Here is a 27,727-nt window from a genome sequence, read left to right on the forward strand (position 1 = left end):
TGCTAAATAGGAGAATTTTGTTGCTTAGTAACACAAATATCGCAATGGAGGTGGCAGAAGGCTATTTTTCTTTTTCTGAAATTATGACTCCCTCATTCACTTTCAGTCCTGAAAGAACAGGATTTTCTGATTAATGATGTGGCTCCCTTCTGACAATGTGGTCAGTCTACCTTTTGTATACCCACCAAGGTGCAAATCAAATCTTATCTGTGTTAGAAATCTTTGTCTTAAACCAATTCAACTTTATGTTTTCATCAGCCTCTCTACTAAACTTGAAAGTAGCATCATTACATATCACAGTCCAGGTTTAATTGTATAGAAATCCGCAACCAAAAAGGGGAGGAACCACATATTTGATATGAAACTCACATATGACCAGAAATAAAAAGGTCTCATAAGTACATAGAAGCAATAAATAACAATGGCAAGGTGACACCTCTTCCCAGAATAGCATTTCCAAAGCATTTATAAAGTTGGGCAAAACTTTAGGATGATCTTAAGTTTTAAAAGCCATCACTCAAATATGTCCCTTGTCACCACTGAGATGTCACAGTATAAAAATCATCTCTCTACTTTCAAAAACAACTTGAGTGGTTTTCCTTTCTTTTTCCCTGTCTCCACTCCACCCATCTTATTTTCATTCATTCTCTCTCTCTCTCTGTAACATCTTGATGTAAAAATACATATGTAAATATAGACAGGAAAAGGGAACAGATATGATATCAGAAACCATAAACAAAAAAGAAAAAAATATTTTTACCTGTAGCATAATCTTAGTTGAACTCTAAAATCGGCTCTGGCTTTCTGTTCGACTAAGGCAAAAAGAAAACATCATTATGCTTTGAATAAATCTCGTGCTAATTTGATGGAAAACATACATTTTCCAGAACTCAAAATCAGGAAGAGTTTAGCAAGCATGTTAGAGAGTCGGCACGTGCAATATTTTTTATTGCTGCCATAGCAATATCTGTAAACTTTGTAGCTTGAAATAAGCACAAATTTATCATCTTTCTGTTCCAGATGTTAGAAGATTAACATGGGTATCACTGGGCTAAAATCAGAGTATCGGTAGGAATAGGTGACTTTTGGAAAACTCTAGAGGAGTCCTCTTCCTTGGCTTTACAACTTCTAAAGGCTGTCAATGCTCTTTGACTTACCTATCTCTTCCCTCATCTTCAAAGCCAACAAAGGTGTATCTTTCTGACCATTCTTCCATAGTCATATTTCTCTCTCTCTCTCCACAGCCGGGAAAGATTTCTTCTCCTTTAAAACCACATGATTAGATTGGGCCCGTCGAATAATCCAGGGTAATCTCCCCTTCTCAATGTCCTTAATTTAATTTATGTAGACCAGCATATCCACAGTGGCTAGGGATGAGAAAGTGGACATCTTGGGTGGCCATTATTCTGTTGATCACGGCATGGTATAATTTTTAAGAAACAGAACACCTCAAATCCCAGACCTGGGTTTGTTTTACTGCCTCCTTCAATTACAAACTATGTGGCCTTGGGGAAACTATCTCACCTCATGAAGCTCAGTTTTCTCATCTGGTAATAGGAAATTATAATACTGAGCCCAAGATGTTGTTGTGTGAAATGATTATGTCAAACACTTACACAGAGCTCAATAAATCATGGATGATATTGTTTTTGCTGATCTTTCTCAATTCTTAATAAAAACTAGTAAGACCTAAGCTTATGAAGTCCTAGCACACTTTATTCCCTAATTATTTATTAACTTGACATCCAGACAGAACTCTTAGAATACCTTGAAGAGCAGATGGTTAATGTGTGGCAAAGACTCCTTCTTTTAAATATACCATTGCCTCAACCACATTTTGGCAGGTTCTGTATAACAATCAATTAAGTTTCACCTCCTTGGTACATGGCCAATGTGTGGGTATTATGTATTATTGATAATAGAAAAATCCATTCCCTTTATATGTCAGAGTGAAGTGGCAGTTTTAATATTCTTTTTGTGAAAAATAAGCAGCCTGACATAAATTTTCTTCCAGAAAAAAATTCATATTTCGTGAACCACAAAAGTACCTATGAACAGGGTCAGACATTCTCTCAATAAAGCTCTGGGTCAGGCCAAATGCCAGAACAAGCAACCATTTGAAACACTGGAGAGATGGATTGGGCCTGGTTAGGGTCATATGTCACCATGTGTGAGCAATCTGCTATTACCCTCCCACTATGGGAGCGTAGAGGGCCCTCTCCTAAATTCCCAGTCCAGCACACTATTGCTCAAATCAACCTCACCATATAAAATCAATCACTTCTAATGCTACTTAGAAATAACTCACGATTTGCATGATTTTTCTCAATTTCCCCCACCCACATTATCACTCCTTTATTTCAAGTCATCATTCTCCAGTACTCAAGGTATCATTGAAAATTTATTCAAACTTAAGCAAGAGAAAATCCAGCCAACAGAGGCTTCAACATATAGGGTTTGTTTTCTTCTTGTAACATAAAATCTGGCAGTGAGAAAGTTAAGGACTAATGAGCAGTCAAGGATTATCAAAGACCCTGAGTCATTCAAATTTCCTGCTCCTTCATCCTTACTGGATGGTCTTTCTCTCCATATTACAAGATGGTAGCCACCTCTACAGGCATTCCAACCACATTTCAGGCAGGAAGAAGGGGAAGGGCAAAGTGTTAAGGAAAAGAGGCTGAGGATACACGCCGGTTATCAGGGTACCCTTCAAGCAATGTTCCCAGAATCCTGACTTAATGATTTTCATTTATATATGATTGGTCAAAACCATATCCGTGGCAGCTTGGGAAGGAGTGTTTTAATAGTTGGACACCTTGCTTCCCTGACAAAATCAGGATTCTGTTACTGCCACACCTGGTCTAGCACTGTACTGTAGATTCCTAATCCACCAGCCTGATACCAGTGGCCTGTGCACTGTGCTGAACACTTCCCACAGGCATTAAATTGATCTAAGAAACAAAACCATGCTTAAAGTGGACTTTGGCTCTTCTTTGCCCAGTGTGTATGTCACAGTATCATTATGATACCACATTGAGACCCATCATAATTTCGCTTTATTTCCTCAGATTTATCTCCTCCTTTTCCACTTAATTCCCCTTATAGTTCAACCACATAAACTTATCATTGTCCTAATGCAGTATGTTTCCCTGATTCTGTATCCTTATCTCTCTCTAGAATCCCCTCCCCCTTCTGTTTTTTATAGACAACATCCCATTGTTATTTTAAGACCCATCATGAAGGATACCACTTTTTTGAAGTTTTTCCTAATTATTCACCACTGGTTTTTGCGCTCTCCCCTTGCATTCTTCTCTCTAAGGTAGTCTTTGCACAATTAAGTGTATTGTACTTTTTCTAAGTTTCCAAGTGTATCCCCTCTTCACAGTCTGAGATTTCCTCAAATCTTTTGTCAGGAAAAACTTTTCCTGACAAATATTAAACCCTCAATACATTCAAGTAATAATTGATTAGACATATTAAAGATTTAAGAAGGTATATGAATAGTCAAGAGCTAAAGAATTAAATAGTTTTATATGTCCAAATACAGCATTAGATCAGAAGTTTAAGGAAAAGATAGGAAAGAATCAGAAACTCAGGAAAGGAAAAAGAAATAAGAGGTTGGGGATTCACCCAAGGAATCTGAGATTAAAGAATCAGAAGATTAAATCCAAGGATCTGGGCACCAAAAACAAGAAGAAAGGAGATTGACTCTCACCAGAGTATAAGCCAGATGTTGGCTGGCTCTCCCTTTCCCAGAACACCTAGATGTGATTGTGTTAAAGGGTTAACAGAGGGACATTAATATTTTCGAGAGTGTATTTGAGCATATATCAAAATGGAGCAGCACCAACCTGAAAATGGCTGAAAGCTAGTAAGGAGGTTTTTACAGAGAAGACATGGAAGTAAAGCGGGGAAAAAAAAAAAAATCATTTGATTGGCTCTAGTTTAAGAGGATTTGCCTTATTTGGGAAAGCTTAGTTGATTGATCAGTTATTCTTAGGTTTCATTTTCTCAGATCTGAGTGCATTGGTTGGCTAAGATTTTGGTTTGTTCACATAGATTGCCAAGGCATTAGAGCACTCTGGTCTAATGGTCTTCTCATTTTATTACTTTAATAATTGGTTTAAACCAACTTTTACGCCCTCTGGAAACACTAATCTCCTCCCATAGCTAAAAATTTCTGGGCTTAACTGAAGTATTTTTTCCTGTCTCCAAGCTTCTCTTTGTGCTGAATTCGTTTGGGTTGTGGGTTATTTCTCTATTCCCTATAAAAACTTGAATGTAGGGGTGCCTGGGTGGCTCAGTCAGTTAAACATCTGACTCTTGATTTCGGTTCAAGTCCTGAACTCAGGGTTGTGAGATCCAGCCCCATGCCGGGCTCCACGCTGAGCATGGAGCCTACTAGAGAATCTCTGTCCCTCTCTCTCTCCTCTGTCCCTCTGTCCACCCTGTCCTTCCCTCCATTCATGCCATCTCTCTCTCTCTAATAAAAAAGAAAAAATATAAATAATAATATTAATCTTAAAAGTAAGGCTCATCCTCTTCCTCGGTCTTTTAGAAAATTCATTGTACAAGTTATGTGCATTTATAGTAGACACATCTGTGGGGCTAGTAAGGATTTTAATTACAAAAAAAATCCAAGTAACTTCCAATGGAATACTAAAAGTCTCCTGGTTCTAAGTCTTTTGGCCTTCACAATGCCCCCAAACTTTTTCAGTTTTACTGCAACTCAAGTTCCACACAATCTACTGATTAAAGAAATCCAAATTTCCCTCAGCATACCAGGCAGAACATTACCACTCCTAAACATAGTACTAGGTCCATTTTGCATATATAAATCCAACAATGATATTCCCAGCAGATTGAAGGAGATTTTAATGTATTTGAAACCACATACCATTAAAGATGATTGGGTTTATAAAAGTAAACATTTTCCTCCTTAAGCCAAAATGTCTGACAGATTTTATCCCTAGTTTAAGGTAAACATCCAGTTGAAAATATGCACAAAGTTGTGGATTAGCTATAGCACAGTTAGGGCGAGGCTTAGAGCTTCTTGACAAATGTTTAAAAGATCTTGTGTTTTGCTTCAAAGAGATCTGGATTTGGTTGATGTATAATAAGCAATATTTTTCATCAACAAAAAATAGATTTTTACTTATTCTGTGAATATTATGACACTTCTACTATGTGCCACACAATATTCTAAGCATGTAGATAAAGCAGTGAATACAGAGACTGAATTCTTACTCTAATCAAGCTTAGACATTTAGGGACAATAAATGTACCTACATCATAGAATGTTGTGAGTAAATTATATAATGCATCAAATACCCTGAGAATACTGCCTGGCAGTTCTAACTGTAGAACTGCAATTATTATTATTATTATTATTATTATTATTATCATTATCATTATTATTATTATAGCAGAATGTTTTATCTTGATAGGAGCACATGATCAAAATACAGTCATAAAGCAAGGAATAAGAACATTTTTGAGGCCCAGGGACAAAAATAGTGGAAGCTTATCTTGGTTCATTCAATTCAATACATATTTATCAAGAATATATTATATGCCAAGTACTATTCTAGGAGTTTCAGATACAGATGTGATCAAAAAAGAAAAAAACTTAAGAGGTGTCACAGAATATTTATCTGGGGTAGGAGGTCCTTATTTTATCTGTAATAGCCCCTGCTTCAGAGAGCTTAACTGACATGTCAAGCAATGATCAAATGTCAGATCTTCTTCATCAGGAATCACTTTTTAACATCTCTGTCAACATCCATTTGCTGCAATCATTTTCCAAGAAACATAAAGTTTCAGTAAACAAGTATGAATGATTCTGTCAGAAAGAAGTTCTACTGAAACACAGACGAAAAAATTGGTAAACCATGGAAAGTCATAAAACATACATAAACGAGGTTAAAAGTATTAAGTCACAAAGATTGTAAGTTTTTATCTCTCAGACGCCATTCTGTGTCACTGAAGTTTACAGTTTTTGACCCGAGCTCCCCGTGTCCTCATAGAAAAATCTACTGGCTCAAGAAACCACTTGTAGTAATTCACAAGTCTCTTCAATCTAAACTGGTCTGCAAAAGTCATAGTTCAGACCACACAGCTACTAGTCCCATCTGTCTCCATCTTTTCAGGAGCTGCCAAATTTAAGGCAAGGAAGATTATTAACAAACATGAAAATAAAGTTAGTAAATAATTACTAAACAAGTTAGTAAATAATTAATAAACAAATAAACTAAAATTAAAACAATGAGGTATGCTCTTTACCTAATACATTAGCACAAACAAATCTTATTTTTATAAAGATAATTCCCTATGCTGTCAGGAAGCAGTTAAATGTGTGAGCTTGTACTTCTGAAATCAATGTTAATTGGCCTTTAGGGAAGAAATTTGACAAAGTGTATCACAAGCTATTAAGTTTTTCATATTTTTTTGACCTGGTAACTCAATTTGTTAGAATCTAGCCTAATTTTAAACAAAGCATATGCATGAAGATATTAGTCATACCGTTATGTGTGTTAATAAGAATAGAAATAATTTAAATGTCAAACAATGAGAGAACTGTTAATAAACTATGGCATACTATTCAACTACTAAAACATAAAAATTATTTTTTTTAAGATTTTATTTGTTTATTTGAGAGAGAGAAAGAATGAGCAGTGGGAAGAGGCAGAGGGGGAGAGAGAGAGGGAGAGAGAGAGAGGAAGAAGCAGACTCCCTGCTGAGCAGGGAGCCCTATGTGGGGTTTGATCCCAGACCCGGAGAACATGACCTGAGCTGAAGGCAGACGCTTAACCCACTGAGCCATTCAGGTGCCTTAAAACATAAAAATTCTTAATATATATTTTGATATTCCATTTTGTTTATATTCACTTCATTCCAAAAAGTATTTGAGGTCCGATGTTGTACTAAATGATTTTTTTATCTTTTTTTAGATTTTATTTATTTAATTATTTGAGAGACAGAGAACAAACAGAGGGAGGGACAGAGGGAGAGGAAAAAGCAGATGGGGAGCCCAACATGGGGCTTGATCCCAGGACCCTGAGATCATGACCTGAGCCAAATGAAGGTAGACGTTTAACTGACTGAGCCACCCAGGTGCCCCCTAAATGATTTTTAAATACAGAATACATGATCATACATGAAACATATTTGTACACACATAGTGGGAGGAAATGTGGCACAAATTAAATAAATCAGTGACATTTTGGATGACTGCTCTTCTTTCCCATTTTCCATTATTTTTTTAAAGGATTTTATTTATTTATTTGACAGACAGAGATCACAAGTAGGCAGAGAGGCAGACAGAGAAAGAGGAGGAAGCAGGCTCCCTGGTGAGCAGAGAGCCCAATGCGGAACTCAATCCCAGGATTCTGGGATCATGACTTGAGCCGAAGGCTGAGGTCACCCACGTGCCCCCCATTTTCCATTATTTTTTAAAATTCTTATGAAACTTTGTAAAGAAAATATGTATTTATTTATAAATATAACTCCCATAAAAATTGCTTTTGGCTTAATTATTAAACTGAACACAGTACATTTTGTGGCCAGGTTTGCAAGGCATAATTGGAACTCTGATGTATTAGAACTCTCTGTGAAACCTCAGAACTATACTTTATCATCAGAAAGAAACTCTGGGCTCATTAGTTTTCAAGACCCATCATAGTTCAGGTAGCTGGGGAGAAAGATGATAGAAAGTAGTTGTTGGGACACCTGGGTGGTTCAGTCAATTAAGTGTCTGCTTTGGCTCAGGTCATAATATCAGGGTCCTGGGATCGAGCTCTGCTCAACAGGGATTCTGCTTTCCCCAGCTCTCTGCTGTTGCTCCCCCTGCTTGTGAACTTTCTCCCTCTCTGTCAAATAAATAAATATACATATATAAAAATATATAAATATATAAAAATATATAAATATATAAAATAATCAGGAAATAAGGAATAAAAAATAAATTAGTTGACATGTACAATATACATATGTAACAAGCAAAGAAGAAAATATAATACATTTCTCAATTCTCTAGCTTATCACAAAACTGTTGATATATATGATTTCTATTTTGTACTACCCATTGAATGTTCTTTTTGTTCTAATGTTCAATTGGTTAATGTCCTTTGAGTCCTTAAAGAATGAAATCACTTAAACCTTTATTCCTGAATGGTAAGAATCCTCCATATGTGACAGCAATACAATTTTCCTTAGTAATCTAGATTAATTAATTAACCCCTTTCTTTGCCTGCTTGATCTCTGGCAAGAGACCAACCAAAGTGGCCATGTGTAATCTTAATTGCTTATTTAATGGAATCATCATCATTCCTTCCAGTAAAAATCTCTCTCCCTTGGAAACCAAGACCTTCAGATTTACTCCTCCCAAAGTTGTAAGGCTGGAGATGTTACCAAAAAAGAAAAAAAAAAAAAAAGATTCAGTACGTAATAATGAAAGGAACCATTCCCACTAAAACACCTTGATTTCAGGACCAATGTATTCTGACTGTGAATACCATATATTGTAGATTTTGGTGCCTTGCTACATGTATTGCATCTTCTAATATAGAACCTTAACTATTCTGGGTGTTGTTACCCAACTGGCGCCATAACTGAATTTTCCATCGGGATATTTGCTGCACCTTCACTTCTGGACCTTAATTAGGCCTAGTTAATTCCATTGGCATGTTCCCATCTAGGATAACCAGCTATCCCACTTTGCCCAGGCCTGGTCTGGTTTTAACACCAAATTCCAAATCACCAGAAAGTATTTAGTCTCAGGTAAACTAGGATGATTTGCCACACTTTTTGCTATACAGTTCTTTGTTCCAATACTTGCAGAATTTCATGGTAATGATTAAGCCTTTTTATCAGCACAAGGATGATGGGGCTGGCAGAAGCACTGTAAAAAGGAAAGAAAAATTCAGATTCATGTATGTTCCAGTATAGTCCTGTAACAGGGATGTACAAAGCAATAAGCCAACCACAGCCCTCCTTTGTGAATTACTGAGGGTTTCTCTGGTGAGCTTTCAAATAGAATCAAATAGAATCTAAAGCACTGTAAATTCCATTCTAAGAAATCCTCTACATATCTCCACCTTAGAACTTGTTACCAGTCTTGCATTCCAATTCTCCCAAATTTCTCATTATCTAGGCAAACCATGCATTACTGTCCATGAATTAGTGTATGTCCACACCTTTGGCCATCTTTCAGTCCAGATAAAGTGAACAACAGAATTTATACCTCAAGGTCTGCTAATTTATTCTATTTCCTTTCACTGCAATTTTCAAGGACACTGTTTTTTTGAGGCTTTAATGTTGTATTTAGTCTACTTAGTTGATATTAGCATATTATGCAGAACCATCTCCAAGAATGAGTTTAGGTAAGATCCAGTAGGAACTCTAGATCACCTCCTTACATAACCAACTTCTAGCCTATAAACATACCTTTGCTTGATGATTGATTACTGTTATACATGGGTCAAATAACTTCCATTTCATGATGTCCAGCTCAAGTTATACAGTCATTTGCTGTCCCAGTGTTTGGTATTCAACCTTTAACAAGGTCTAGTAGCAAGTCTGGAGTTGTTTCTCAAAAGTAAAGTAGTTATATGCAGGAGAGGGTATGAATTTCCCCTGTGGAGTGTGCTATCATTCTCCTTTTGAGCCTTGCCAGAATCTCTATACAGCATTCCTATTTGCTCTAGACACTGAATATCATTGGATTTTCTGGATCAAAGGCCCAGGTGAAAGGGTAGCTTATAATGCAGCCCAGGCATTTTGCACAACCTTTTATTATTTCCCCCCTATGGTTTTGCTCAAAAGGAACGACTGTATGTATTACTCACAGAATGGGTGAGAACATCATATTCTAATATAGTATATGTTTCTTCAAAAATCCAAAGAGACACACCAAGCATTAAGCCTTATTTTCAGTGGTAGATGTAGAAGATGGTTTAACTTGTTTTTCACTGGAGAAAAGAGATGCTGACATGCTGCAAAACACTGGACTTTCCCCCAGAAACTTTACCAAGAGAATGTCCTTGAATTCTGTAGAGATTATCTCCAACCTTCTGGCCTACATGTGTTTCAAAAAGATACATAAAGTAATTCCCAGGTTCTGGCTCATCAAAAAAAATTATCATAATATCGTCAGTGTAGTGAACCAGTGCTACATTCAGCATGACATTAAGATGATCAAGATTTGTCTCAAATAAAATACAGCGGAGAGCAAGATGGTGATGACGGGCTATCATCCTTATCAAGAGAAAGAAAACTGCTTCTGGAGATCCTTACACATTTATATAGAAAAAAATATTGGCCAGATAAATAACTATGTATCAAGTGCCGGATTGTGTTGATATGATTAAGTTTATGATAATCCTCAGTCATTTTCCAATATCCATCTATCTTCTGCACTGGCAAAACAGGTAGATTAAATGGAAATGTGATGGGATTTACCACCTTTCATCTTTCAAATCTTTAATGTGGCACTCATCTCTGCAGTTCCAGAAGGGATATAGTATTGCTTTTGGATTATTACCCTGTCATGGAGGAAAGCTCTGAGGTTTCCCCTTAGCTCTTCCTATGATTGTGACCCTCATTTCACAGGTCTGGAAGTCAATGTGAAGACTCAGCCAGTTGCTGAGTATGCTTACTTCAATTATACATTCAGAAGCTTAGGTCTGCAGACACTCTGAACTGACTATTAAACAGACATAGGTTAAAATTCCATTTATCCTCTGACCTCTATAAGGACCCACTTTGACTGATGGCCACAGTGGCATTTGGGTCTCTAGAAACTAAGACCATGTGATCAGATATCAATAAAAGTTCTGGTACATTGATTCCCTAAGTATGTTGTCATCATAATAAGTGGCCGTCAGTCCAGTTTAGGAGACTTGGAGGAAGTCATATGCTTGTGGGAGTACTGCACGGTTCTTGCTCAATGGGAATTGGAATTTCCTTCTTTCAAGGCTATACAGGTCTATCTCCTGGTTTAGACCTAGAAAGTAGGCAAGAGACTAAAACTCTCCATCAGGACATCAGATCAGTAGATCTGGAGGATTTTGTGCTATATCAATAAAGTAATAAGTTAGCAGGCTGCCCATTTATTTCATTCGTAAGGACAATTAGTCACTTCCCCAAATTTCTAAGTGTCAAAATATTCTGATTTCCATTGTATCCTTTTGTCCATCATGGTGATTGCCTCCACCTTATCTGTGGTAGTTAAGGACTAATACCCGACTTCAGCCATTCTAGGACCTCATCATTCCTACTGATATCAAGAAGCCAATCTCAAAGGTATCATTACAAAGTCCAAAATGATAGGTTTTTGTTTGTGGGGTGTGTGTGTGTGTGTGTGTGTGTGTGTGTTTAGATGGTAAGTCACATGCAATTTTGTATCTTCCTATTTGGTCAGCATTTATTAGGGAGCCTTTTCCCATGCCATTTAATATTATTAGTTGTTCTTTAACTATAGTATAATCATCAATCATGATTATATAACAAAAGTTAAAAGACTTCTAGAATTAACAAGGTTTAAAAGGCTATGGGAGGAAATTAGAACACTGAAACAATCCACAGCGAATGGAAGGAAGAACATCTTTTTCTCTGAAACATGGAAAGCTGAGACAAAGGAAGAGGGGGAAAAAAACAGAATGTAAAGATAGAAGAGAGTAAATTTTCTCTATTATTTAAAAAATGGAAGGGAGATGGAGGATGTGGTCAGAGAATCTAGACAGTAATTAAAGAGCAGGTTCAAGTTTTGTACTCACTGCTGTGGGGAATGAGCAAAACAGAGATGCATACCATAGACCTGTCCATGCACCAACGTGTTAGTGATGGTAATAACTGAATGGGATTATAGAGAGTAACATGATTGTTATTTGCCCAAAACTTTAAATAAGCATTACCTTTATTATTCTTGTAATCAGAAAAAAATAGCAAAAAACTCTGGGGATCAAAAGAATCAACTTACCAGTAGTATGGCAAATGGGTAGGAGGTAGATCTCTGTGGCAGGAGGTAGATCTCTGGTTAGGATCAGTTGTATTAGCTTGAGCAGGAAATTGCTCGATAACACATTATTGTGCCTTAAACCAAGGCAGCAATAATCCTGGGAAGAGGAGAATGACTATTTAGGAGGGAGTCAAAAGCAAGGATAACTGATTAGAACAAAGATGTGAGAGGAAAGAGGGCCTATTGCCAATGGCACCTGATCGGATGACCATACCTTCCACAAGGATGACTCAAGGGATAAGATGAAAAATACAATTTTAGGCAATTTCAGGTGTCTGAGAGATTTCAATCTAAAGAACATCAACACTCAACTTGAGGAATGGAGAGAGTGTGGCAGAGTTGAAAGTTCATAGGTTCTGAACTAAGACTTCCCTATGTTTAAAACATATTGCTGACACTTACCAACAGTGTTACTAAAAAAAGGGCCAAGAAATTCTCCCAGCTTCAGTTTCTCATCAGTAAAATGAGGAAACTAAAACGATAAGATCTGCCTGATGTGTCGCTTGACTAGTAAGAGAAATAATGCACGTAAAGCAGTTAGCAAGCACTTTGTAAACCTGTAATAAATATATTACTATTATCCATCATTTTTATTATTGCTTGCTATGTGTTGTTAGGCAGATTGATCAATTTCTCAAAGCCTCAGTTTTTTTATAAAATGGGGTTCATAAGTCTATCACACAAACTTGAACTGAGCATTAAGTGAGATATCACTTAGTCAAAGCCTGTTCCATACAGTCGTTAGTGATGTCAATTTGTTTCCATTCCTTTTCATCGTTAGTATTGTTTAATCTGTTCCAACTCATTAGTCATCAAAGTATAAAGATTAAGATAAACATTAAAATATTTTTTTATCAAGTTCACTAAACTTTTTAATATTTTAATTGGATATATTCACTTTTAAAAATGTATAAGAAGTAAATGGCCTTTTTCTCAATTTTTAGAATGGTTTTCATTTTTAATTTATTAAAATTTCTCTAAATAGTTTTTGTTTGCAGTCAATATTTTGCAGTTCTTACTTTTTTAACCTTTTAGTTTTCTATATGATGATTTTTCGACACGAGTTTTTAAAGTATTTTTAAAATATTAATCTTTTTTTTTTTAATCCTTAGAGCATTCTTGTCCATATAAATATACAACATCTTCTGTACCTCTAATTTTTATGGTACTATAATTTGTTTGCTGGAATATTTAAATCAGGGAACCTGGGTGGCTCAGTCAGTTAAGTGTCTGCCTTGGGCTCAGGTCATGATCCTGGAGTCCTGGGATGGAGTCCAGCATCGGGCTCCCTACTCTTCGGTGAGTCTGCTTTTCCCTCTGCCTCTTTTTCTCTCTCTCTCTGTCTCTCATGAATAAATGAATACAATCTTAAAAAAAAAAAAAAGAATATTTAAATCATATGAAATTTAGTTTGTTGCAATACGTGAGATGAGTTTTTCTGCATTTTTTCCCAAGTAACCAATTTTCTCAGTCTCATCTGTTTTTAAAATTGTCCTTCCTTTTTCCCGTTAATTTGTGATGCTTCTTCTATGAAAATAATACTAATTTTCTATACTGGAAGTGTTTCTGAACATTCAACTTGGTTTTAACAATTATACAAATGTCACATTAGGTTTTTTTAAATTATCCTATTTTAAATGGCTGGGACATCAAGCCCCATATTCCCAACCCCTCAAAAGCCTTCTTTTTTAAACTCTCCTCAGATAGTCTAAGGATAGTCTTCAGTGTATTTGTTTTGAAATTACTTTTTCAATTCTTTTAATGAGTTTTACAATAATACTCAATTTCATATTGGGTGACTTGATAGCTTTTAATTTAGGCAGAATTAGCATTAATGTTATTCAATTTTTCCTTCCACAAATATGATATATTTTTAAGTCTTTTGTAATTTTTACAATGTTTCTAAGGTTTGCTTTATGTAGACCCCAAAACTTTTCAGTTAAGGTCATTCTTTGTTTTTATTTTTAAGATTTTATTTATTTAATTATTGGACAGAGGGAGGGAGAAGGAGAGAAAATAAGCAGGGAGAGCAGCAGACGAAGAGGGAGAAATGGGCTCTCCGCTGAGCAGAGACCCTGATTGTAGGAGAGTTCCATCCCAGGACCCTGAGATCATGAGCCAAAGGCAGACACTTAACCAACTGAGCTACCCAGGTGTCCCATTCCTTGTTTGTGTGTGTGTGTATGTTATTTTATTTATTTATTTTTTGCTTGTTATTTTGTGAATTGGATCTTCTTTTCCTCGGTTACACCTTTTATTTTTTATTATGTTACGTTAGTCACCATACAGTACATCATTAGTTTTTGATGCAGTATTCCATGATTCACTGTTTGTGCATAACACCTAGTGCTCCATGCAATCCATGCCCTCCTAAGTACCCATCACTGGGCTCACCCATACCCCCACCCCTCCCCTTCTAAAATACCTTTAAAGAATTATTGTTAGCCTTAAAATGAAGGGTTTTCTTACTGATCAGTCTACTTAAATTATATGTGCATTATAAAATTATCAGTGGCATTCCTTAATTCATGTGCATTTTGATCATTTCACAATCTTAAAAATGTTATAACAAGTGTGGGTATTTTAAATCTTCCAGAGATCTCCAGATATCTGGTACAGAATGCCACTAAATAATACTTCCACATACTCATCTCAGTTCACCCCTCAATAATATAATCCCCAAAACTTTGCTGCAAAAGATAGGTACTTCTCAAGGAATATATGTGTTACATAATATCCAAGATATTACTTGTTAATGTTTGCAGTTCCCAAACGAAATCTTCACTCAAGTCAAAAATTACTTCTTTCTTTTTTAAATAATTGAATGTCCCTTTGCTCAGTTACTCATCCAAATAAATTGGAAGGCAGGCATCCACCTCAAATAATACCAACATTATTGTCCAGAAGTGGTTGGCAGATCCTGGCAGGAGACACTCCAGCCCTCCTAGGAGCCAATTCCTGCACCGACACTTTCATCAAGACTGGAATGTCACAGGGAAATGCTACCAGTGCTCCCACTATGCTTAGCCATTTGCTTCACTTTTGCAAATCTATCACTCCTTTTCTGTTTCTGTTCTACTTGTTATACAATTGTCTTAAATATTTTCTCTACATACAGTGATGACCACAGTAAACAGTGTTGTGATTTTTTTGCTTCGACTTTCAAACATTTTCAAAAATTCAAGAAAAAGAAAGCATTCTGCAATTTCCCAATGCTTTTGCTTTTTTCCTTTGTCTTTCTTCTTTGTGATATTCCAAGATTTTTTTTTTCCTTTTAGCCTTTCCTTTCTTCTCAGAGAACTTTCTTTAGCCATTCTTTTAGGATAGGTCTCCTAGCAACAAATTCTCTTAGTTGAGTCTGGAGCTTCAGTGTTATCTAAGTAATCCAATATCTAGGAATATACCTTCAAAAAAAATGAGACCCCTTTGAACTATAAATCTTTCATAGGGGTTGTGATAAACAGAATATGGAGTGGTGCTCCCTGAAATGGTGGCTTATGATGCCAGAACTTAAATTTCCAGGTCCCTTGGAAACATCTTGCTTAATAAAGGGTTATCGTTAAGGAAAAATTTGGTCCACTGGCTATAAGCTATCATACACATAAAGGACATACTGGGTTTGGGTACCTGATTTTATAGTAGTATTTTTACCTTCTAACCAGGTACATGTGATAGAAATATAATTAGCCCAGTACTTCATTAAGAATGAAACAGGGGGCCACGTGTGGTGATGAATCTTGGGTGTTACATGCAACTAATAAATCGTTGAACACTACATCAAAAACGAATGATGTACTATGTGTTGGCTAATTGAACAGAATAAAAACATAAAATTAAAAAAATAAGATAAAAATGTTTTGGGGCATCTGGGTGCACAGATGGTTAAGTATTTGCCTTCAGCTCAGGTCATGATCTCCCGGCCCTGGGATCGAATCCTGCATCAGGCTCCCAGCTCAGCGGGGAGTTTGCTTCTCCCGCTCCCTCTGACTCTCCCCCTGCTTGTTCTCTCTCTGTCTCTGTATCTCTCTCAAATGAATAATTTTTTTAAAAAATCTAAAAATATAAATAAGTAAATAATAAAAATGCTTTGTTCCTTCAAAAAAATAAATAGATAAAAATGAACATACCAAAAAAAAAAAAAAAAGAAAAGAAAATGAAACAGGAGAGTTGAGAAAACATCACTAACTCACATTTCAAAGGCAAATGAAACTTTAGTCTTTCAAGTGTCATTCAGTCACAGCAAAAATGAACTATGATTTTTAAGTGAAGGTGTTTAGGTCAAAGACCAAGTAGAGTTGAGGCTCAGAGTTAAATGTTTATATTAGAGTAGTAGGTGACTGTGGTCTTCAATGGTGCTAGAAAAAAATATATTTTAGTTGAAGACAATGTTGATCTTGAATAGCAATGATTTCACTAATTTTTCTCTGCCATTGGATGAGACCCTATAAAGGACAAAATGAATCCAGACCCACATATTCCTTAGAATCCTCATTTCCTGCCTGGTCCACAAAGAAGGCAGTAAACAAAATTAGGAAGGGATGCCACAGGTCGGGGTACTGTTCCAGAGTTTTGGGAGTCATAAAAACAGTTTAGGCTGGACCCTCATTTTCAGACTTTACAGCAAATCACTGTCCAGGTGACAGCCATTAGTCACATCCATGAGATACAAAGGCCGGTGCTCTGTTTGATGCACCTGCTGTGACTTCCCGTCTTTCTGAATGACTGCGAAAAGCAGGAGAGCAAGTAATAACGCACCTCTGGTCTGGGCCGCTGTCTACCAACCTTGCTAACGATCATCTCTAAAGCTAGTTAAATTATTCCATCCGAGTTTCACCAGGAAGGTACAAAAGTCCTATGTGCTTGTACTTCTCATGACCTTGCAAGAACTCTTTCATAAAAAAATCAACGTGGAAAACCAGCATTATTAGATTAATGGGCTGTGTGGTGGCCCTAAGAGAAATCAGTAATTATGTTAAGTAAGCCGTAGCTACTCAAACTTTAAAAAAAAAGAAAAAAGAAAAAGTGCCGGTTGAATGAAAAGTTGTCAAAAGCCCTACTATGAATGATGTAAATAATATGTCAATTTTTTATAAGCTTTTTAGTGGATGTTTGCTTAAAAAAAAACAGTATATATTAATCATTCTCTGACTCCTTGAGTAAACAACTAATTATCAGGATACATCAGAAGACTGAATTCTTGTGGGTTTTTTTTTTTTTTATAAAACTGAATGTTACTATAAAAGTAATATAATAAAAAAATAGAAAAAAGAGAAGCGATAAAAATATCCACCATGCTGAAACAGTATGGTTAACATGTTGGCATACTTCCTTCATTTTAATCCAAAGCATTATACATTCAATTTTGCACTGTAAATTTACTTAACGTTAAAAAAAAATTATCTCACATAGATACATGATCCCTGTAAACATTATTTTTAATGGTTATGATGTCCATTTGGTAAATGTGATATAATTTGTATAACTGTCCTTTAATTTTGGATTTAAATTATGTACAATTTTTACTTATGTTTTTAGAGATGTTTAATGCAGTATTTCATGAGTATAATACATTCTATATGTTGAATGATTTGATTCAGAAATATTACTGGAAGTAGAATTACAATGGTCAACATTATGGAGATTTTTAAAAATTATATACATAATTTATTTTTAGCTTTATTCCTGACTATAAAACTATATATTCATGTTCATTTTTTTAAAACTTTGAAAATCCATGAACTATGAAAAGAGAAAAAATCTGTAGTCTCTTGCCCCATAAATTAATTTTAATATTTGACATATATAATTCTATCTTGTGTGTGAAGATACCCTCTTTCCCCAAAATTAGGATGATAAGGTACACTGAGCTTAGTCACCTACATTCTATAATTTTTATTATTATGAAGAATTCTAATATAACCAAAAGGAATGAAATTTTTAAAATAAAATTTAACCACCAATTTTACATATGAATACAGTATATCTATTCACGCTTTTATCATTGGATACTTACGTTATTTTAAAGTATTTTCAATTATGTAAAATTATGTCATGAACATTTTATCACATAAATCTTTGACAATATCACTTGACAGGGACATCTTAAGTCTCTCAAACTAGAGTGCCAGCATTTTAGGACTATTGATATGTTTACCGACTTATTTTTCAAAACTTTTATTTCTGAGGTGCAACACTTAATTTGAAACACACACAAAAAGTGCTATCATTATTGGGACTTCCAAAACTTTTTGATAATTACTCTTTGGGAAAACATAGGATCTATTATAGAGTAAATCACAACTGTATCATAATTTTTCATCAAAATAAAGTCTCTGGATTAGTTTACTAAGGTCAGTTTAGTATCTAGAGAAGATAAACAAAAATACTACAAGATTAAGTTTGAGCCATAATCTTTTTTAAAGAACTATGCTTGTTTAAATCAGAAAAAAAGATTTGTGGAAGATTTAGTAACATCCTTAACTATGAAAAAAACAATGGCAATTCTCCAAAGCTAATGACATCTACATTCTAGATGGAGAACAGAATCAATGACAGAAGTAGAGATTCGGACTGAATTTAGGAAGACTTTTTATTATATGAGAACACTGGAATATTTTACAAAAAAAGCAACAAAATAACATTTATTAAATAAAGATTTAAGCTTAAAGTTAAGGCATAAAGGCAGCATTAAAATTTGAGGAATCAATCAATAGTTGGGGAAGATATTTTGGAACTGTAGGGACTTTTGTTAATCAAAGTCCCTGCGTATCCTGAATATTTTAACTCTTGACAGTCATTATCAGTAATTATAAATCTTCAGGGGGCACCTGGTGGCTCAATCAGTTAAACGAGCAACTCTTGATTTTGGCTCTGGTCATGGTCTCCAGACTGTGAGATGGAGGCCACCATCCCCTCAAATTCTGAGCTCACCATGGAATCTATTTGAAAGATTTTTTCTCCCTCTGTCTTCCCCCTGTGCACACACATATTCTCTCTCTAAAATAAATAAATCTTTTTTTTATTTTTTTTTATTAAATTTTTTATTTTTTATAAACATATATTTTTTCCCCAGGGGTACAGGTCTGTGAATCACCAGGTTTACACGCTTCACAGCACTCACCAAAGCACATACCCTCCCCAATGTCCATAATCCCACCCCCTTCTCCCAAACCCCCTCCCCCCAGCAACCCTCAGTTTGTTTTGTGAGATTAAGAGTCACTTATGGTTTGTCTCCCTCCCAATCCCATCTTGTTTCATTTATTCTTCTCCTACCCACTTAAGCCCCCATGTTGCATCACCACTTCCTCATATCAGGGAGATCATATGATAGTTGTCTTTCTCTGCTTGACTTATTTCGCATGTGAAATCTTGCCATTTGCGACAACATGGATGGAACTAGAGCGTATCATGCTTAGCGAAATAAATAAATCTTTTTAAAAAATTAAAAATAGCTACAAGTCTTCATTTTCTAGTACACACACTCATAGATACACAAGAGAAAGAGAATAGAAAAGATATCTTCGATTGTGGTATCTAAGTGAATATTTATATATGTTATCAACACTGTCTCCTGACTTAACCCTAAAATGCAAAACTAAGCTATGGTTTTCCAGGTAAATGGTCTTAAAGACTGTTATATTTAAAATTCTTCAGCAGACTAATATTGGTACCCTGTTTCACAATCAAGAATAGAATTGCGGATTCTACTGTAGCACTCACAACAAAAACCTAAAGAAGGCTTAGCCACACACACACACACACACACACACACACACACACACACACACGAAAACAGCTAAAAAGCTCTTTTATTTTATTTTTTAAGATTTTACTTTTTTTTATTATTATTAGAGCAAGAGCACAAGCGGGGGTGGGGGATGATGGGAGAGAGAGAAGCAGGCTCCCCACTGAGCAGGGCGCCTGAGGCTGGGCTTGATCCCAGGACTCTGGGATCATGACCTGAGCCCAAGGCAGATGCTTAACTGACTGAGCTACACAGGCTCCCCTAAAAGCTCTTTTAATAGGAGGAGGAAGGACAGGTTGGTGGAGAGAAAGGGCATCTTCTGTAGCACCTAAGCTCCTCTGCATAACCCTTGTGGCATCACAGAACACAGTCAAAAACTACCAATAATCCAACATTTTATAAAAAGACACTTGGTAGTGGTTCAGACTGCACTGGACCCAGGTGTCCTAACTTACCGCTTAGGCTATTTTCATCCCCTCAGGTTGACTATGAATCAGAGTACACTGCCCACTTGCCGATTCCATTACAACATCCAAGAATGTTATAGAGGATCATCAGGAGGCACTAAGAAACCGTAAAATAGGAGACAGATAAATGATAGCTGAATGCTTTTTACAAAATGCTCATTTCAATTTAACTTCTAAGTTGAGAAAACAAAACTTCACTGGTAGAATATAATTTACTCCATCCAAGTTTATATATGTTTATAAAAAATAAAAAATTAAAAAAAATGTTTCTTGAGAAGTAAACATGTGACTGAAGTTTCTATAAGAAAAGTAAAAATGGTGATGCATCATGAACATCAGATAAAGGGAAGGGCTCCCTGCTGGTTCCATCCATTTAGTCTCTTCTAGAATCAGTATTATCCAGGGAGCTTGTACATTGCTGGTGCACAGGGGTGGGGGCCTGGAGGAATTTTTATTTTGGATTTAATAAATAATAAATTTATAATCTTTCTCCTTTTGAGAATATAGTCTCAAATTCCTGATAGAACTATTTGATTCATTTCACTCATTTATCTGGTATTTTTTAAAGATGCAACATACAAAAGCTCTTATATTTTTAGTATAAACTTCACAGACTTCTGGAGATTCTGCATTGACTTCCATTTCAATTGAGCTGAGGTGACTTTGGTAAACTTGTTTTTACTTGGCAACATCCTTGATCTTCTGTTACTTTTTTCTGTGATATATTCTGCCTGTGCTTTCATTGACCATTTTCACTATATTTTCTTTGATAGCTTCATTTTTGCATTTAAACTCCTTATTGATATTTACTTTATCCTTCTGAGTATTAACTAGTGTGAGATACAGCACATATAAATCTCTCTTCAGTTGGGTACCAATGAGAAAGCAAAAGGATTCATAGTTTCCGATCCTCAATGTAAGCATTTATTTTTGTAGCTATTGATGATTATTAAGGTGCATCCTCATCTGTAAAAATGAAAAGATAATCATAAGATAAGATAGTCACTATCCAGAGTTCTGGTAGCTCAGCAATGCAAGTGTATCTGAAGTATGTTATTATATCTACCTAATTCCAGCGTTTAAAATTTGGGGAAAGGAAAACTGATACTCAAAGCGGACTGAAGCAAAAGCAGTAACAAAAGCTCATGATGTACTGAATATTTACTGAAAGTTCTCTGTCAAGTTATTAAAGCTCCTGTCAAATTTTAAAGCTCCTCTCAAATTTTAAAAATTATCATAGGACAATATTACTTGAAGTGCTCATGGCATTTCCACCGCAGGTGTAAGAAATAAGATGGACCTACTTTATAGAAGTTCCTTTGATGAAGGGTATAAAAATTTAATTATAAGGCTGTATGATTATTGAAGAATTTGTGCCTCCTTGAGAAGAAAGGCATGTTTGTACACTTTCTCTAGGAACTAACGTATAAGGTTGACTTCTCTGTTTCCCAGTCTTCTCCATTAAAACTAATTTGCAAAATATTAAAAGACAGATTCATTCTCATCTGAATATAATGTGGTGTTAAACATTATAAAACTGACCAACTTCCATTTTAGAGCTATGTTTCAAAACTATTTATAAAGATTTTATTTATTTATTTGAGATAGAGAGAGAAAGAGAGACAGCATGAGCAGGAGGGGTGGGGCAGAGGCAGAGGGAGAGGGAGAGGCAGACTCCCCGCCGAGCAGGACCCTGAGATCATGAGCTGAGCTGAAGAGAGACGCTACCCGACTAAGCCACCCAGGCACCCCCTCGTATTTTCAAATTGATCTTTTTGAGATATTCCTAGAGTGCAGGACTTTATCTGTTTGTTATCTGATGTTCTTTTCTTAGCAAGAAGCATCCTCAAGCGGTTCTGTTTTCATCTCTTCTCCATTAATTTCCACTTGACCCTATAATTGTGTAAAACCGTATAAATAATAATTAACTTTAGTGCTTCTATTGATTAAGCATCTGGTGTATGTCAGGTCTTGGCACACCCTTGCCCCGTGTAACATCTAATGCATTGTCTTACAGGCTACTCTCTGGATTCAGAAAGAAAACAGTTTCCATTTTCTTTGGCCTTGAGGTTTTGCAAGCGTTTGCTACACTGAAATAGAAAATTCATACCTGTGTCCATACTTCCCTTAACAATCTATTTTTTTATTTAATAAAATGTAAGTTCAGAAACTAGTGTATTTTGCTGCTCCCCATGTTTTAAGATGTTTCCACAGGGGTAATAGGATTTGGCAACAGCCCTGCAAGGCAAAACAGGTTATCTTCCCCATTTTGCTGGAGAAGAACTGAGGCTCCAAGAGATCAGGAAACTTGCCTAAAGCCACACAACTAGGAAGCACCAAACTCAGAACAGGCTCTTCAAGTATAACCTCTAAGCTCCATTCACCCGCAAAGTAGAAATGTCAAGGGAATTCCGCATCATCTTTCTGATTTATGCAAACTACATGTAAATCAGGATATCCATGAACTAATTAGAAAATACCAGGTACTGTACCACATAGCATATGAGAAACACCCCATAAATATTAATTCTGGCAATATTCCCCACACAAACAACTGATACATCCATCATCTGCCGCCTCAAACTGCAAGTAAGTATTGAGATTACGCATCCTTTGTATTTTTTGTCTTTTCATTGTGTTTAATGTAATTTTTTATAAATTTTGATAAATTTTTTGATAAAAACAGAAAAAGATGCAAGGCATAATTGAGACAAATGCATATGCTCATACCATTGTAACTGTTGACAGTTATAAAGATTGTTGCCATGCTTACATAGACAGTTTTAGATTAACAAACATTACACATAAGGTTGAAGTATCATTGGCTTCCTCTTGCCCAAAACTTCTAGTTCTCTCCTCTCTCAAGAGTTAGCCAGCACCATCAATGTGGTACATACTTCTGGCCCATCTTTGCGCACACACACAGATACACACATATACATCTATATATCCATGAAAAGTATAAGATAGAGTACTGTATATGTTTGAATTTTATACTGTATAAAATAATTTCATACTTTTTTATTCAACATTATATTTCATAAACATTACAATAGACAGGATCTATCCCTGTTCCTATATATCAAATGTATTTTAAGTATATTAATATATCTAGTAACCCTTACTGTTGAACATTTACTGATGTCCTTACTGATGGACATTTAGGCATTTCCCAATGTTTTTCTATTATACATATATAATTAGCTCATCAGGGAGGCTCAACCCACTGCAGTAAAATTGTGTCCTTACTGTAGCTATTTACTTTATTTTTCCTCCCTTATCTACGATCTTGTCTTATAACCACAGGAGGAGGAAGGAGTAGAGTGAAAAGCAAAATGTCTATTAACTCCCCCATTAGCTTAGCTCCATCCAGAAATTTCACTTGTGCAGGTAATAGAGTAGATGCGTCAGAAATTAAGGTTCACTAACAGTTCTCTTTTGCTGCTGGATACTTGGAGGATGAAACTTACTGCCCTCTTCAAAGGAGGTATGGCCAATGGATTATTCTGGCCAATGAAAGGGAAACAGTTAAATTCTTCAAATTGGAATTAACAAATCACTTTGGCATATGATCTCTTGGATCCACATAAACAGTCTGGACCTTTGGGCATATGGGCCCTGTGAAAGTTTCAATCATATGTGCTCATGGATGCAAAGCTGGTACTCATGCTAGCAATCACATCTCTTATTACTAAGACTGTAGTCTGCAATTTCATCTACCCTCTAGGGCCTCCTGCCCCAGACACATGACATCAAGTTGTTTTAGGAACCTTCCCCACATTCCACCCCCACCTGTACCCTCTTCCTGATGTACTAACCAAGCACATCCAGCTATGAATTGAAATGCCAGCTTCTCTTTCGCTCAGGCACCCATAAACTGGGGGCATGGTTTTCTTGGGATACCACTCGGTCAGCTCTGTAAGAAGGTACCTGATCCCAACCATGTTGGTAGTTCTCAGATGTGTAATGTGGGCCGTGTATTCCTCATGGGTCTCAGCTTTCGGCCTTGGCCAAGACAATGGGAGTAGCATGCTATACCAACTGTTACTCCGTCATAGACACTGGAGTACTGTAAGAATTCTTGAACATGTTCCTTTGTAATGTGTAAGAGTGCCCTAGAATATACTTAGAAGAAAAATCAATGGGATGTAGTGCTACCTAATAGTAATAATTTATACCATTATTTCTAGATTTTTCCTTAAAAATGATTCCAAAACAAGTCTGTCTAGCTCTTCTGCTCCTATCTTCTCTCCTTACTCCTGAGATGCTAATTCTGCTCTGATGACTCCCTTCCGGATGAAAAGAGTGGTCTTCTATTCTTGAGAGCATTGATGTCCTGCATCCCCACAGCTTTCCCAGAAATAACCTGCCTCAGCCTGCTCCTATCTGGCTACCTCCACTGTCAACAAAATGAAGCACAGTGTCAAGGACACTGTGCACTGCTGATCTGTATACTGCTGCCAACTCTACTCACTGCTCAATAGCATGACTGCTCTCTTCTGAGGTGGTCTTACTCCCTCCCTCCAATCCCAACGTGGATCTACAGGGGGAAGGAGCACCTCACACCTCCCCAGGGTCCCTGAGAGACAATGGTGTCAAAGGAGTTCACAGGAGTGAGAAGATAGACCGAGCCACCCAAGCAGTTCCCTAAATGCAGTGACGAACATCAGAGGTCAATGTAAAAGACAAGATGAGGGGGCGCCTGGGTGGCTCAGTGGGTTAAGCCGCTGCCTTCGGCTCAGGTCATGATCTCAGGGTCCTGGGATCGAGTCCCGCATCGGTCTCTCTGCTCAGCAGGGAGCCTGCTTCCCTCTCTCTCTCTCTCTCTCTGCTTGCCTCTCCATCTACTTGTGATTTCTCTCTGTCAAATGAATAAATAAAATCTTAAAAAAAAATAAGTCAAGCAGAGAGAGTCAATTATCATATGGTTTCACTTATTTGTGGAGCATAACAAATAGCATGGAGGACATGGGGACTTAGAGTGGAGAAGGGAGTTGGGGGAAATTGGAAGGGGAGGTGAACCATGAGAGACTATGGACTCTGAAAAACAATCTGAGGGTTTTGAAGGGACGGGGGGTAGGAGGTTGGGGTACCAGGTGGTGGGTATTATAGAGGGCACGGATTGCATGGAGCACGGGGTGTGGTGCAAAAATAATGAATACTGTTATGCTGGAAATTAAATAAATAAATAAATAAATAAATAAATAAATAAAAAAAGACAAGATGAGAATAAGAAAATGAAGCTCAAAAAGATGTGGATCAAGAGAGAACAGAAGCAGGAAGCAGTTTCCTGGTTGGGCTCTTCACTGCTTGTTGCAGAAACAAAGTGGTTCTAAAATTAAAAACCTGAAGGAAAGAATAAGGGTGGCTCAGTCGGTTAGGCACCTGACTTTTGGTTTCGACTCAGGCTATGATCTTGCAGTGGTAGGATAGAGCCCCATGATGAGCTCCTCACTGTGTGAGATTCTTTCCCCTGCCCTCTTCCTCCCCTCTCCCCTTCTGTTCCTCCCCCAACTTGCATGTGAATCTCAAATAAATAAATAAATAAAATCTTCTTCAAAAATTAAAAATAGAGAGGGAAGCAAACCATAGAGGTGCTGAACTCTAGGAAACAAACTGAGGGTTGCTGGAGGGGAGGTGGGTGGGGGGAAGGGGTAATTGGGTGATTGGCAATAAGGGCACTTGATGTAATGAGTGCTTGGTATTAAATGCAACTGATAAATCACTAAATTCTACCCTGGTAACTAATAATATGGTGTGTGCTACCTAAATTGAATTTAAATAAAGAATTTTTTTTAATTTACATATGCTCTTTAAAAAGTTTTTTTTAATAAACTCTTAATTTAAGAACAAAAAAATTTTAAACAAATAAAAATCTAGGGGAAGGGATGCCTGGGTGGCTCAGTGGTTAAACCTCTGCCTTCAGCTCAGGTCATGATCTCAGGGTCCTGGGATGGAGCTGTGCATCAGGCTGTCTGCTCAGAAGGGAGGAATAGATAGGCTCTGGCCAGGCAAGTTAGGAATAGGCAGGATTCTAGAATCAGGTTGTCCCCTCTATAGCCTGTTCTCAAATACCTACTTTTGAAAAAGAAAAAACTATGTGGTACAATTTGAAGAACGTATAGCTAGGCCTCATTAAATCTCACAGATTAATGTGAGATTAATGAAGCTTCCATTAATTAATTAATTAATTCCATTAATTAATGGAAGCTGAATTAATGGAAGCTTCATGGTGGGATTGTAGTACAGTTCCATACATTTCCTTGCACATGTAGGCAGAGAAGTTTATTATAAACACCGTTTGGGAACCATCCTTTATGTAATCAGTATTATATTCAAAATTCAAAATCAGAACCCAGAAAACTGTAGGCTGGGCGTCTATTTTGGATAAACTAACGACAGAAAAACTTTCTTCTTCTAAAGTTTATTCATTGTCTATATGCTTCCACTGTTCCCATTTACCATGAAACACTTGGGGATTTTCAGTCTGATCAACCTATCAAGTGTAAAGTGATGTATGTTTAAGTGTGAGTACATGACCAGAGACCAGGAACTATGCCTGAACAATGAGACGGTAAATAGTCACTGATCTTATCTTCTTTTGCAATTAAAAAAAAAAATTCCCTGCCCTCAAGTGGTTTATAAAATGTAAAAAAAAAAAATCTACTTACCATATTGAAGAGCAAAACTAAAGCATTCTTATTTTACAGATCTACTTTTAGTAGCCCAGAAAGCCTTATTTGAACACCAATAATGCTTCTGCTCATTCAGCTGCAGAAGTACATGAGAGAAAAGTGAAATACAGGGAGCCTACCAATTCAAATATTCAGTCTTTGGGGGCCTGAGCTGCATAAATATTCCTCGATTAATGAAACTGGATTCATGTCATTCCACATAGCTTTTATTTTAAAAGCTATTAAATAATTGCCAGCAAAGGGAGACCAAAAAAATATATAATAACCACCATGCCAAAGGAAAATGACTATGTCAACTTTGAAAAAGGAAACAGTGAGATAAAAGGACATGAGATTGCCACGGGAATCTTCCCAGACTACTCCATCTCTCCAATCTGCCCTACTTCATCTCATCTGCCCTAGAGGGGCAGGCTCCACTGCTGCCCCTCCTCCCCATGCCCCTTATTAGGACTCTCTTGGGTTGAATTCCAGTTATGGAATTTTCCTCAACAGGGCATTCTAAATATACCTTGTGACTTGAACCATAGCTAAGCAGTCACAGAGAAACTCTCCTACATGGGAGATGGAATGGGTACTGTTGATAATACCACAGTTAACTCTTGCCGAAAAGGACAAATCTAGTTGATGAAAGTTATTCTTCCAACTCAGTCAAAAACTCAATGAAAGTAGCATCTATAGTCACACTTTCCTCCAAGTATTTGGAGGATTCAAATATTTTGAAACACCATCTTTCCCAGTAAGGTGGTAAATATCTAGGAGAGCATATTAGAAGATTTTCACAACTTAATGTTTCCTCTTTGCTTAA

General features: G+C 36.5%; 1 protein-coding gene and 1 long non-coding RNA gene across 3 annotated transcripts in view; both read left to right on the top strand.

Moving 5' to 3' along the window:
- The window catches only part of GALNTL6 (polypeptide N-acetylgalactosaminyltransferase like 6), a 1,222,158-nt gene that overhangs the window by 941,264 nt on the left and 253,167 nt on the right, over positions 1–27,727 (top strand). The gene's annotated exons all lie outside the window — the stretch shown is intronic.
- On the top strand, positions 8,428–25,659 carry LOC116584212. Its single transcript, XR_004283094.1, has 3 exons — positions 8,428–8,438; positions 18,837–18,846; positions 25,591–25,659. It is a non-coding gene; the product is annotated as an uncharacterized LOC116584212 (long non-coding RNA).

The sequence above is a fragment of the Mustela erminea genome, chromosome 2, assembly GCF_009829155.1.
Source record: "Mustela erminea isolate mMusErm1 chromosome 2, mMusErm1.Pri, whole genome shotgun sequence".
Taxonomy (NCBI): domain Eukaryota; kingdom Metazoa; phylum Chordata; class Mammalia; order Carnivora; family Mustelidae; genus Mustela; species Mustela erminea.